The sequence below is a fragment of the Ranitomeya imitator genome, chromosome 4 (assembly GCF_032444005.1).
Source record: "Ranitomeya imitator isolate aRanImi1 chromosome 4, aRanImi1.pri, whole genome shotgun sequence".
Classification (NCBI taxonomy): Eukaryota; Metazoa; Chordata; class Amphibia; order Anura; family Dendrobatidae; genus Ranitomeya; species Ranitomeya imitator.
The window spans coordinates 657,940,329-657,953,233 of NC_091285.1; the positions used below are offsets into that span (position 1 = coordinate 657,940,329).

General features: G+C 44.8%; 4 non-coding genes across 4 annotated transcripts; 2 read left to right on the plus strand and 2 right to left on the minus strand.

Moving 5' to 3' along the window:
- The first annotated feature begins 1,697 nt into the window (after positions 1–1,697).
- TRNAK-CUU (transfer RNA lysine (anticodon CUU)) lies at positions 1,698–1,770 on the plus strand. Its single transcript has one exon. It is a non-coding gene; the product is annotated as a tRNA-Lys (tRNA).
- Positions 1,771–3,479: 1,709 nt separating this feature from the next.
- TRNAE-CUC (transfer RNA glutamic acid (anticodon CUC)) lies at positions 3,480–3,551 on the minus strand. The gene has a single exon. It is a non-coding gene; the product is annotated as a tRNA-Glu (tRNA).
- A 432-nt stretch (positions 3,552–3,983) lies between these two features.
- On the plus strand, positions 3,984–4,056 carry TRNAK-CUU (transfer RNA lysine (anticodon CUU)). Its single transcript has one exon. It is a non-coding gene; the product is annotated as a tRNA-Lys (tRNA).
- Positions 4,057–5,593: 1,537 nt separating this feature from the next.
- On the minus strand, positions 5,594–5,665 carry TRNAE-CUC (transfer RNA glutamic acid (anticodon CUC)). The gene has a single exon. It is a non-coding gene; the product is annotated as a tRNA-Glu (tRNA).
- Positions 5,666–12,905: the final 7,240 nt, after the last annotated feature.

A 12,905-nucleotide genomic window follows, 5' to 3' on the forward strand; every position in this document is an offset into this window, starting at 1 on the left:
TAGTGTTTTATACTGACCGCACAGTATTCCATCCTGTCCTATCTATTTAGTTAGACTGGCCTCCTGTGCTCATCCTGGTTTCATTCTGTGTATATCTTTTCCCTCTCCACTCACAGTCATTATTTGTGGAGGGCTAATCTATCCTTTGGGGATTTTCTCTGAGGCAAGATAGCTTTCCTGCTTCTATCTTAAGGGGTAGTTAGCTCTTAGGCTGTGACGAGATGCCTAGGGAGAGTTAGGAGCATTCCTCGGCTACTTCTAGTGTTGTGTTGAGCTTAGGGACTGCGGTCAGTACAGTTACCACTTCCTTCGGAGCTTGTTCCATGTTGCTCCTAGACCACCGTATCATAACTATAGGGGTTGGGAGGAGGTTGGGGACAGGGATCTTTTTAAACACCAAAAAAAAAAGATTTTTCATATCTTCTCTCCAGCGAACGCTGCTGGAGAGAAGAAATGAATGGCGGCTTCAGCACCAGATGCAGGGGACAGCGCTTAACTGTAGCGCTGTCTCCTGCACGGTGCGTGTGGTACCCAGTCGGCACACAGATGCCGCACGTGTGCCACACTGATGTGCCACGTGAGCACACGGACACACGGACACGGATAATTCTGGTACCGGAATTATCTGGACGTGTGAGACTGGCGTTAGACAATTATATAGTAGATTATGAGGCTGCAAGAACACATCCGGAGATTCTTTTCTGAGCACTCTATGGGAAATCTTTCATCACTCAGCTTAATCTTATTCTGATTTTTTTACACAAACCGAATAATCACATGAAAAAAATTGCAGCATGCATTATTCTCCCAAATTTTGGATGTGGGGTATCACTATCTATGTATTGGTGGTGTGAGATCAGTGGCCCAGAGTAATTTAACCCTTTCAAAAATGTACTTTGGTGCCCATATTTGTAAATTGTATTAGCTGCTTTTAAGTGTATTTACATCAGGACACCCAGGGCAGCTTCCTACGACCTGCATGCCCATACAGTAGTGTAGTTGATCCTACAAGGGGTTACAATTATCTGCACAATATATTATGGTACAGTGTAGGAGCTAATGGTCACAAGCTCTGAGGTGAGTTCACACACGTATAAAAATAATGGTCAGAGTTTTATCCAGAAAAACGGGAGATTTTTTTTCTCACTTGTCCATGTTCTGTATGTTTAAGATGTTACAGAAGTGCAATGTATCCATAAAAATCAAATTTCGTATAGCGTCTTTGGCATCCAATTTTTTATTTTGCTCCCATAGACTTGGATTGTCCAGTCATATTTGATTGATGGACACTAGACCATGCTGTAATTTCTTACATACCCAGATCCGGTCAGTGAAAATAATCGCTCATCTGCACTGCCCCATTGAATACCATTGGTCCGAGTGCTGTCCGTTTCGCCCCAGTCTGAACGAGCCTTTACCATCAGTCGATGTGAGCTTCGCTCTGCCGCTCCTTGGTTTTTTTTGAGAGGTTAATTCTGGTCTGCGCAGTAAACACTGGAGCGATCTGCCCGGTCACACAACTAGCAGAAGACGACTGGAGCGACACCGAGAACAGAAGTAGATGGAGACCGGTAAGTGTTTTACTACAGATAGGAAACGTACGTTAGTGACACCACTCGGGGCAGAAAATACAAAAATGTTTTCTCAGAACTCAAAATTGTTTCCCCAGGAGATTGACCTGCTGTGTTCACCATGCAGCCCGGCTAGCTCAGTCGGTAGAGCATGAGACTCTTAATCTCAGGGTCGTGGGTTCGAGCCCCACGTTGGGCGATAAATTTTGACAATTTCTTGAAAACCTTCATCCCCTGCACTCCGAGTTCTGATCTTCTGACATTGAATCACTCGCTTCATTTTTGTCATTCTAGAAACATCCACACTTATGTATAATACAGAAGATCTTGCAGTTATAAATAATATTTTTGATTCATTTATCAAAAATGTCCCAGATCATTTCTTGATCATTGTACAAATTACAATGTAAGGCTTTGTGCCCACCATGAGTTTTTGGTGCTGGGTATTTTTGCACATAAACACTCAGTGTCAGTTTCTTACAGTTCCAGCAATGTGGATGAGACTTAGGGTATGTTCACATGCGGCGTTATTGCTGATAATTTCCTATTGATTCTAGAAATTCGAGTGTAAGGCTTTGTACCCACAATGAGTTTTTGGTGCTGGGTGTTTTTGCTGCATCCAAAGCTCAGTGTCTTACAGTTCCAGCAAAGTGGATGGGATTTAGAGTATGTTCACACTTGGCGTTTTTGCTGCTTTTTTAATGCAAATTTTCAGCTGTGTTTTACAGCGCCAACAAAGTCAATGAGATTCCTTGTTTTTTTGTCCTCAGTATTTAGTGCTGTTCTTAGTTTCTGCAGAATACAGCATGTCACGTCACTTGTTTCAGCCTTTTTCACCCATTGAAAAGTAATGGATGGTGAAAAAATTCAGGCAGCAGGTTTCGCTGTGGTTTTTATGCCAAAACCTGATGAAGTAGAATGATTTTTTTTCTTGTCTCTAAACTTTATCAGCATGCACAAGAGACAAATGTGGAAAGGCGAAAACAGAGCAAAAAATGGAAGAAAAAAAGCAAAAATACGCTATCAAAGAGTCAGCCATCCTGGGTGTGAATGAGGGTCTAATTCATAGGTGGAATCTTGTACCTTTTGCCTTTGTCTCCCCTCCCCCCATTACATTAAAGGGACACTGTCACCTGAATTTGGAGGGAACAATCTTCAGCCATGGAGGCGGGGTTTTTGTGTTTTTGATTCACCCTTTCCTTACCCGCTGGCTGCATTCTGGCTGCAATATTGGATTCAAGTTCATTCTCTGTCCTCCATAGTACACGCCTGCGCAAGGCAAGATTACCTTGTGCAGGCGTGTACTACGGAGGACAGAGAATGAACTTCAATCCAATATTGCAGCCAGCATGCAGCCGGCGGGTAAGGAAAGGGTGAATCAAAAACACAAAAACCCCGCCCCTATGGCTGAAGATTGTTCCCTCCAAATTCAGGTGACAGTGTCCCTTTAACAATGACTGTTCCCTAAATTCCTTCACAGCTGGATCCTGTTGGGAGGAAAAGCAGATGAAAGTGATGTGAGGGGCAAGTAACACAAGGAAGTGTGAACACCTGGCTGTTACCAGTGATGGGATATTGGAATCCTTCCTGACTTGTAGTTTCTCAGGGACATTTGTGTATTTTTTCTCACTCTAGGGCGGAATACTGAGGCTACATTGCAACTTTTCCTGGCGCTAGCGATTGATTTTTAACTAATTAGCTGCAGTTCACCGAATGACATTTGGATTGCAGCTGAATAGATCAAATCAGGAATTACCGCTGCAAACAGTCTCCGTGTTCCCCGCGCCTTAATCATAGACGCGCCTACAATGCCCTACTCCATATTAACGGGATCATATTTCTGTATTTAGTCACAATACCTAATGAAAGCTGAATAACATCACCTGGGAAAAAAAAACAAAAAGCTATTTCCCTGACCGGGAATCGAACCCGGGCCGCGGCGGTGAGAGCGCCGAATCCTAACCACTAGACCACCAGGGAAGTTGGAGCTTTTGCCATGTATTTGTGTTATCACTCTGCTAATGACAACACAGACAAAAAAACACCGCATAGGTATAATTATCCACACAGATATGATGGTACACAAACTTTTTCATACTGTAGGCATCTGCTGTGATGTTCTACCGACTCAGCTGTCCGGGCTCTTTACGCCATTGTTTTCTGGTACATTGTTACCATCTGTTATTGTCAATAGAAATGTTCTCTGGCTGCAGATTGTTGAAAAAACAAATAATTCTTGTAGAAGAACACTGGAGCGACACCGAGAGCAGAAGTAGATGGAGACCGGTAAGTGTTTTACTACAGATAGGAAACGTACGTTAGTGACACCACTCGGGGCAGGAAATACAAAAATGTTTTCTCAGAACTCAAAATTGTTTCCCCAGGAGATTGACCTGCTGTGTTCACCATGCAGCCCGGCTAGCTCAGTCGGTAGAGCATGAGACTCTTAATCTCAGGGTCGTGGGTTCGAGCCCCACGTTGGGCGAGAAATTTTGACAATTTCTTGAAAACCTTCATCCCCTGCACTCCGAGTTCTGATCTTCTGACATTGAATCACTCGCTTCACTTTTCTCATTCCAGAAACATCCACACTTGTGTATAATACAGAAGATTGATCTTGTGACTTGCAGTTATAAATAATATTTTTGATTCATTTATCAAAAATGTCCCAGATCATTTCCTGATCATTGTACAAATTACAATGTAAGGCTTTGTGCCCACCATGAGTTTTTGGCGCTGGGTATTTTTTACGTATAAACACTCAGTGTCTTACAGTTCCAGCAATGTGGATGAGACTTGGGGTATGTTCACATGCGGCGTTTCTGCTGATCATTTCCTATAGATTCTAGAAATTCGAGTGTAAGGCTCGGACATGTCCGCTCTTCGACAGTCGTTACACTGGCTGCCCATTCATTATAGGATACAATTCAAAGTACTTGTTCTCACCCACAAAGCTCTCCACAGTGCGGCACCCCCTAACATCTCCTCCCTCATTTCTGTCTATCGACCTAGCCAACCTCTGCGCTCTGCAAACGACTTTCGACTAACTTCTGCACTAATCCGTACCTCCCACTCCCGACTCCAAGACTTCTCCCGTGCTGCGCCAATCCTCTGGAATGCTCTACCCCAAGATATTAGGACCATCCACAACTTGCATAGTTTTAGGCGCTCGCTCAAACCTCATTTGTTCAGAGCGGCCTATCACGTTCCCTAATCAAACTCATTTTATGTTTGTGTGTGTGTGTGTGTAGCCCATTCACTATCCCCATCTATCCCCCACTCCATGAAGATGGCTGGACCATCATTGTAAATACATCAAATACACACCTGTACTTTGTATCTCCCCCACCTCATTGTAGATTTTAAACTCTCACGAGCAGGGGCGGCTTATTTTGTCTTATTTTGCTTTATTACTGTATTGTTAACATTGTTACCTATGACTGTTGTGTTTGAAACTGTTAAACTGTAAAGTGCTGTGGAATATGTTGGCGCTATATAAATAAAGATTATTATTATTATTTGTGTCCACGATGAGTTTTTGCTGCATCCAAAGCTCAGTGTCTTACAGTTCCAGCAAAGTGGATGGGATTTAGAGTATGTTCACACTTGGCGTTTTTGCTGCTTTTTTTAATGCAAATTTTCAGCTGTGTTTTACAGCGCCAACAAAGTCAATGAGATTCCTTGTTTTTTTTTTGTCCTCAGTATTTAGTGCTGTGCTTAGTTTCTGCAGAATACAGCATGTCACGTCACTTGTTTCAGCCTTTTTCACCCATTGAAAGTCATGGATGGTGAAAAAATTCAGGCAGCAGGTTTCGCTGTGGTTTTTATGCCAAAACCTGATGAAGCTAAATAGATCAAATCAGGAATTACCGCTGCAAACAGTCTCCATGTTCCCCGCGCCTTAATCATAGACGCGCCTACAATGCCCTACTCCATCTTAACGGGATCATATTTCTGTATTTAGTCACAATACCTAATGAAAGCTGAATAACATCACCTGGGAAAATAAAACAAAAAGCTATTTCCCTGACCGGGAATCGAACCCGGGCCGCGGCGGTGAGAGCGCCGAATCCTAACCACTAGACCACCAGGGAAGTTGGAGCTTTTGCCATGTATTTGTTTTATCACTCTGCTAATGACAACACAGACAAAAAAACACCACATAGGTATAATTATCCACACAGATATGATGGTACACAAACTTTTTCATACTGTAGGCATCTGCTGTGATGTTCTACCGACTCAGCTGTCCGGGCTCTTTACTCCATTGTTTTCTGGTACATTGTTACCATCTGTTATTGTCAATAGAAATGTTCTCTGGCTGCAGATTGTTGAAAAAACAAATAATTCTTGTAGAAGAACACTGGAGCGACACCGAGAGCAGAAGTAGATGGAGACCGGTAAGTGTTTTACTATACATAGGAAACGTACGTTAGTGACACCACTCGGGGCAGGAAATACAAAAATGTTTTCTCAGAACTCAAAATTGTTTCCCAAGGAGATTGACCTGCTGTGTTCACCATGCAGCCCGGCTAGCTCAGTCGGTAGAGCATGAGACTCTTAATCTCAGGGTCGTGGGTTCGAGCCCCACGTTGAGCGATTGTTTTGACAATTTCTTGAAAACCTTCATCCCCTGCACTCCAGAGTTCTGATCTTCTGACATTGAATCACTCGCTTCACTTTTCTCATTCCAGAAACATCCACACTTGTGTTTAATACAGAAGATTGATCTAGTGACTTGCAGTTATAAATAATATTTTTGATTAATTTATCAAAAATGTCCCAGATCATTTCCTGATCATTGTACAAATTATAATGTAAGGCCGGCGTCACACTACAGCGAGATACGGCCGAGTCTCGCTGGTTAAAACCAAGCTCTGGCGCCGGCACTCCAGAGCGGAGCGTGCGGCTCCATGTATTGCTATGCGGCTGCACACTCCTCTCTGGAGTGCCGGTGCCAGAGCTTGGTTTTAACCAGCGAGACTCGGCCGTATCTTGCTGTGTGTGATCTCGGCCTAAGGCTGGGTTCACATTGCGTTCAGTGACTCCGATAAATGGACTACATTACACCGCGGCATAATGCAGTGTAACGTAGTCCGGTAACGCCGCCATTGAATGCAATGTCGGACGCATCGCTAGTGCACACCCACAATGGGCATGCGCTAGCGATGTGCCGTCATTGAGTGACGGACCCGAAACGCGGGCTGCAGCGTTTCCGGGTCCGTCACTGCTAAATCAAATAGAGCTAGCAGATGCTCCATCTGCGCTAGCGCTGTGCCAAAGTCGGCACTTGCGTTAGTGCAGTCCGTTTAACGTATGCTAATGCAATGTGAACCTAGCCTAAGGCTTTGTGCCCACAATGGGTATTTTTGCACATAAACACTCAGTGTCTTACAGTTCCAGCAATGTGGATGAGACTTAGGGTATGTTCACACGGAGCGTTATTGCTGATCATTTCCTATTGATTCTAGAAATTCGAGTGTAAGGCTTTGTGTCCACGATGAGTTTTTAGTGAATTTATGATGCTGGGTGTTATTGCTGCATCCAAAGCTCAGTGTCTTAAGGTACCTTCACACATAACGATATTGTTAACGATATCGTGGCTTTTTGTGACGTAGCAACGATCTCGTTAACGAAATCGTTATGCGTGACAGCGACCAACGATCAGGCCCCTGCTGGGAGATCATTGGTCGCTGGGAATGATCAGGACCTTTTTTTTGGTCGCTGATCACCCGCTGTCATCGCTGGATCGGCGTGTGTGACGCCGATCCAGCGATGTGTTCACTGGTAACCAGGGTAAATATCGGGTTACTAAGCGCAGGGCCGCGCTTAGTAATCTGATATTTACCCTGGTTACCATTGTAAAAGTTAAAAAAAACAAACAGTACATACTCACATTCCGATGTCTGTCACGTCCCCCGGCGTCAGCTTCCCGCACTGACTGTCAGCGCCAGCCGTAAAGCAGATCACGGCGGTGACGTCACCGCTGTGCTTTGCTTTACGGCCGGCCGGCGCTGACACAGTATAGGGAAGCTGACAGCGAGGGACGCAACAGACATCGGAATATGAGTATGTAGTGTTTGTTTTTTTTACTTTTACAATGGTAAACAGGGTAAACATCGGGTTACTAAGCGCGGCCCTGCGCTTAGTAACCCGATGTTTACCCTGGTTACCCGGGGACTTCGGCATCATTGGTCGCTGGAGAGCTGTCTGTGTGACAGCTCTCCAGCGACCACACAACGACCTAAACAGCGACGCTGCAGCGATCGGCATCGTTGTCTATATCGCTGTAGCGTCGCTAAATGTGACGGTACCTTTACAGTTCCAGCAAAGTGGATGGGATTTAGAGTATGTTCACACTTGGCGTTTTTGCTGCTTTTTTTAATGCAAATTTTCAGCTGTGTTTTACAGTGCCAACAAAGTCAATGAGATTCCTTGTTTTTTTGTCCTCAGTATTTAGTGCTGTGCTTAGTTTCTGCAGAATAAGGCCGGCTTCACACTTGCGAGTTTTACGGACGTAAGAGCGCAGAAACTACGTCCGTAAAACTCGCAAAAAATACGGCACAATTATTCTCTATGCCCCTGCTCCTATCTGCCGTATTTTACTGATCAGTATTATACGGCTTTCTACGGCCGTACAAAATCGCAGCATGCTGCGTTTGTCACCGTACTGCGCAAGAAATACGCCAATGAAAGTCAATGGAAGCGTGAAAAATACGGATTTCACACGGACAAGCAGTGTGACTTGCGAGAAATACGCAGCGCTGTTAGAGAGAAAAGCCGGTAATTCAGTGCGGTGTACAGTAAAATCACACTGACAGCTTACAGTAGAATAGGTAGAATAAATGTGTACACATAGAATAGGTATATATATATATATATATATATATCAGCTCCCAGGCTTTCTAGGCAAGTTCCCACGATCTATAAACAGCCAGCAGAGGGCGCCTCACCGCAAATGAAGCTAAATATAGCTCATTGATCTATATTTAGACTCATTCCCCGGGGTTTTGCAGCGAGGAGCAGCCTGCATTAGCAAAGCTCCTTGCTGCAAAATGTTTTAACCCCTTCAGAAGGATTTACATCGTTGGACGTTACAGATCTGCGGAGGGTAAGTATATTGTTGGTTTATTATGTTTTTTCTTTCACAGAACGAGGGTCTTCAGTGATTGGATTGGGCGTAGAATAAAATACTCCAACAACCATTGTCTTTATTTCATTAAAATAATTTTAAATAATGTGTTTGTGTTTTATTTAACCCTTTCATTCAATTGGATTAATAATGGATAGGTGTCATAATTGACGCCTCTCCATTATTAATTAGGCTTAATGTCACCTTACAATAGCAAGGTGGCATTAACCCTTCATTACCCCATATCCCACCGCTACACGGGAATGGGAAGAGAGTGGCCAAGTGCCAGAATAGGCACATCTTCCAGATGTGCCTTTTCTGGGGTGGCTGGGGGCAGATATTTTTAGCCAGGGGGGGGCCAATAACCGTGGACCCTCTCCAGGCTATTAATATCTGCCCTCAGTCACTGGCTTTACTACTCTGGCGGAGAAAATTGCGCGGGAGCCCACGCCAATTTTTTCCGCCATTTAACCCTTTAATTTAATAGCTAGAACGGCCAAATTTTGCACATACACACTACTGACATTAGTAGTGTGGAATATGCCAAAAAAAATGGAGAGAAGACATGGTTTACTGTATGTAAACCATGTCTCAAATCATGTCGGGTTTTAAGAAGGAGAAAGAAATAGCCAGTAATTGAATTACCGGCTTTCAAGCTGTATAGCGCTGGAATAAATATTAATATATATACATATATGTGTCTAATGACATATATATATATATATATATATATATATATATATATAGACAGTATATATATATATTTTTTTCTTTTTGGGACACATGGATCATTTCTATAGCGGTATGTTGGTTTTGCAAGCCTGCGAGAAAACCACGCAGTACGGATGCCATACGGATTACATACGGAGGATGCCATGCGCAAAAAACGCTGACACACCCTGCCTACGGAGGAGCTACGGACCACTATTTTCGGGACATTTCAGCGTATTACGGCCGTAATATACGGACCGTATTTTCATACGCTGAGTGTGAAGCCGGCCTAAAGCATGCCACGCCACTTGTTTCAGCGTTTTTAACCCATTGAAAGTCATGGGTGGTGAAAAAATTCAGGTAGCAGGTTTCACTGTGGTTCTTATGCCAAAACCTGATGAAGTAGAATGATTTTTTTTCTTGTCTCTAAACTTTATCAGCATGCACAAGAGACAAATGTGGAAAGGCGAAAACAGAGCAAAAAATGCAAGAAAAAAAGCAAAAATACGCTATCAAAGCCCCAGCCATCCTGGGTGTGAATGAGGGTCTAATTCATAGGTGGAATCTTGTACCTTTTGCCTTTGTCTCCCCTCCCCCATTGCATTAACAATGACTGTTCCCTAAATTCCTTCACAGCTGGATCCTGTTTGGAGGAAAAGCAGATGAAAGTGATGTGAGGGGTAAGTAACACAAAAAGTGTGAACACCTGGCTGTTACCAGTGATGGGATATGGGAATCCTTTCTGAGGCCTGTCCCACACATCCAGATAATTCCGGTACCGGAAAAATCGGTACCAGAATTATCCGTGTCCGTGTGTCCATGTGCTTACGTAGCACATCAGTGTGGCACACGTGCGGCAGCCGTGTGCCGCCTGTGTGCCGACTGAGGACTACACGGACCGTACAGGAGACAGCGCTACAGTTAAGCGCTGTCCCCTGCGTGCGGTGCTGAAGACGGTATTCATCCCTTCTTCCCAGCAGCGTTCGCTGGAAAGAACGAATGAATAATCTTTTTTTTTTCTTTTCCCTTAAAAATAAAGTTTGTGCGTCCCCTCCCGCCTCCCATGCCCTGCCCTGTGCGCCCCCCTGCCCCGCCCAGCCCAGCCCAGCCCTGCATGCCCTGTGCGCCGCCCCCCCCCGCTTGCCAGGAAATACTCACCGACACCCAGCTCCAGCGATGTCTCCTCTTAGCGCCGGCAGCAGGCCCTGTGTGAGCGGTCACGTGGTCCCGCTCATTACAGTGAGGAATATGCGCATATTCCTCACTGTAATGAGTGGGACCATGTGACCGCTCACACAGCACAGGCTGCAGCCGCTGAGAGGAGACATCGCTGGAGCTGGGTGTCAGTGAGTATTTCCTGGCAAGCGGGGGGGGCGGCGCACAGGGCATGCAGGGCTGGGCTGGGCTGGGCGGGGCAGGGGGGCGCACAGGGCAGGGCATGGGAGGCGGGAGGGGACGCACAAACTTTATTTTTATGGGAAAAGAAAAAAAAAGATTATTCATTCATTCTCTCCAGCTGCTGGGAAGAAGGGATGAATACTGGCTTCAGCACCACACGTGGGGGGACAGCGCTTACAGTAGCGCTGTCTCCTGCATGGCACACGGACAGCATCCATGTGCGGTACGTGTTTTACACTGACCCATTGACTTTAATGGGTCCCTGTGATCCGTGCGTTCCCACAAACACTGACATGTCTCCGTGTTTTTCAAACGGACACACGGTCCGTGAAAACCCGCTGACATGTGCAGAGACACATTGATTTTAATGTGTCTACGTGAGTCAGTGTCTCCGGTACTTGAGGAAACTGTCACCTCACGTACCAGAGCCACTGACGTGTGAAACCGGCCTGACTTGTAGTTTCTCAGGGACATTTGTGTATTTTTTTCTCACTCTAGGGCGGAATACTGAGGCTACATTGTAACTTTTGATAGCGCTAGTGATTGATTTTTAACTAATTAGCTGCAGTTCACCGAATGGCATTTGGATTGCAGCTGAATATATAAAATCAGGAATTACCGCTGCAAGCAGTCTCTGTGTTCCCCGCGCCTTAATCATAGACGCGCCTACAATGCCCTACTCCATCTTAACGGGATCATATTTCTGTATTTAGTCACAATACCTAATGAAAGCTGAATAATATCACCTGGGAAAATAAAACCAAAGCTATTTCCCTGACCGTGAATCGAACCGGGGACACGGCAGTGAGAGCGCCGAATCCTAACCACTAGACCACCAGGGAAGTTGTAAGATTTGCTATGATATGTGTGACATGACCTGAGACTGATGGATTTCTACCATAGATCTGCTGTGTCATGCTCAAATATCCCAAAAAGAAAATCTATCCACTCTTACAATGTCCTTCTCCCTCTTGCCGTGATTCTGATTCTGTATTTAGTTAGATTATCTAATGGAAGCAGAACATCACCTAGAGAAACAAAACTAAAAGAATAGTATTACCGTATATACTCGAGTATAAGCCGACCCCCCTAATTTTGCCACAAAAAACTGGGAAAACTTATTGACTCGAGTATAAGCCTAGGGTGGAAAATGCAGCATTTACCGGTGAATTTCAAAAATAAAAATAGATGCTCCATACAGTTCAATATTGCCCCATAGATGCTCCATATACAACTGTGCTATATAGAATGCTCTGCACCGTTGATTATGGCCCCATAGATGCTCCTTAGAATGCTGTGCCATATATGCTCTGCACCTTTGATTATGGCCCCATAGATGCTCCTTATAATGCTGTGCCCCATATATGCTCTGCACCTTTATAGCCCCATAGATGCTCCTTATAATGCTGTGCCCCTTATATGCTCTGCACCTTTATGGCCCCATAGGTGCTCCTTATAATGCTGTGCCCCTTATATGCTCTGCACCTTTATGGCCCCATAGATGCTCCTTATAATGTTGTGCCCCTTATATGCTCTGCACCTTTATGGCCCCATAGGTGCTCCTTATAATGCTGTGCCCCTTATATGCTCTGCACCTTTATGGCCCCATAGGTGCTCCTTATAATGCTGTGCCCCTTATATGCTCTGCACCTTTATGGCCCCATAGGTGCTCCTTATAATGCTGTGCCCCATATATGCTCTGCACCTTTATGGCCCCATAGATGCTCCTTATAATGCTGTGCCCCTTATATGCTCTGCACCTTTATGGCCCCATAGGTGCTCCTTATAATGCTGTGCCCCATATATGCTCTGCACCTTTATGGCCCCATAGATGCTCCTTATAATGCTGTGCCCCTTATATGCTCTGCACCTTTATGGCCCCATAGATGCTCCTTATAATGTTGTGCCCCTTATATGCTCTGCACCTTTATGGCCCCATAGGTGCTCCTTATAATGCTGTGCCCCTTATATGCTCTGCACCTTTATGGCCCCATAGGTGCTCCTTATAATGCTGTGCCCCTTATATGCTCTGCACCTTTATGGCCCCATAGATGCTCCTTATAATGCTGTGCCCCTTATATGCTCTGCACCTT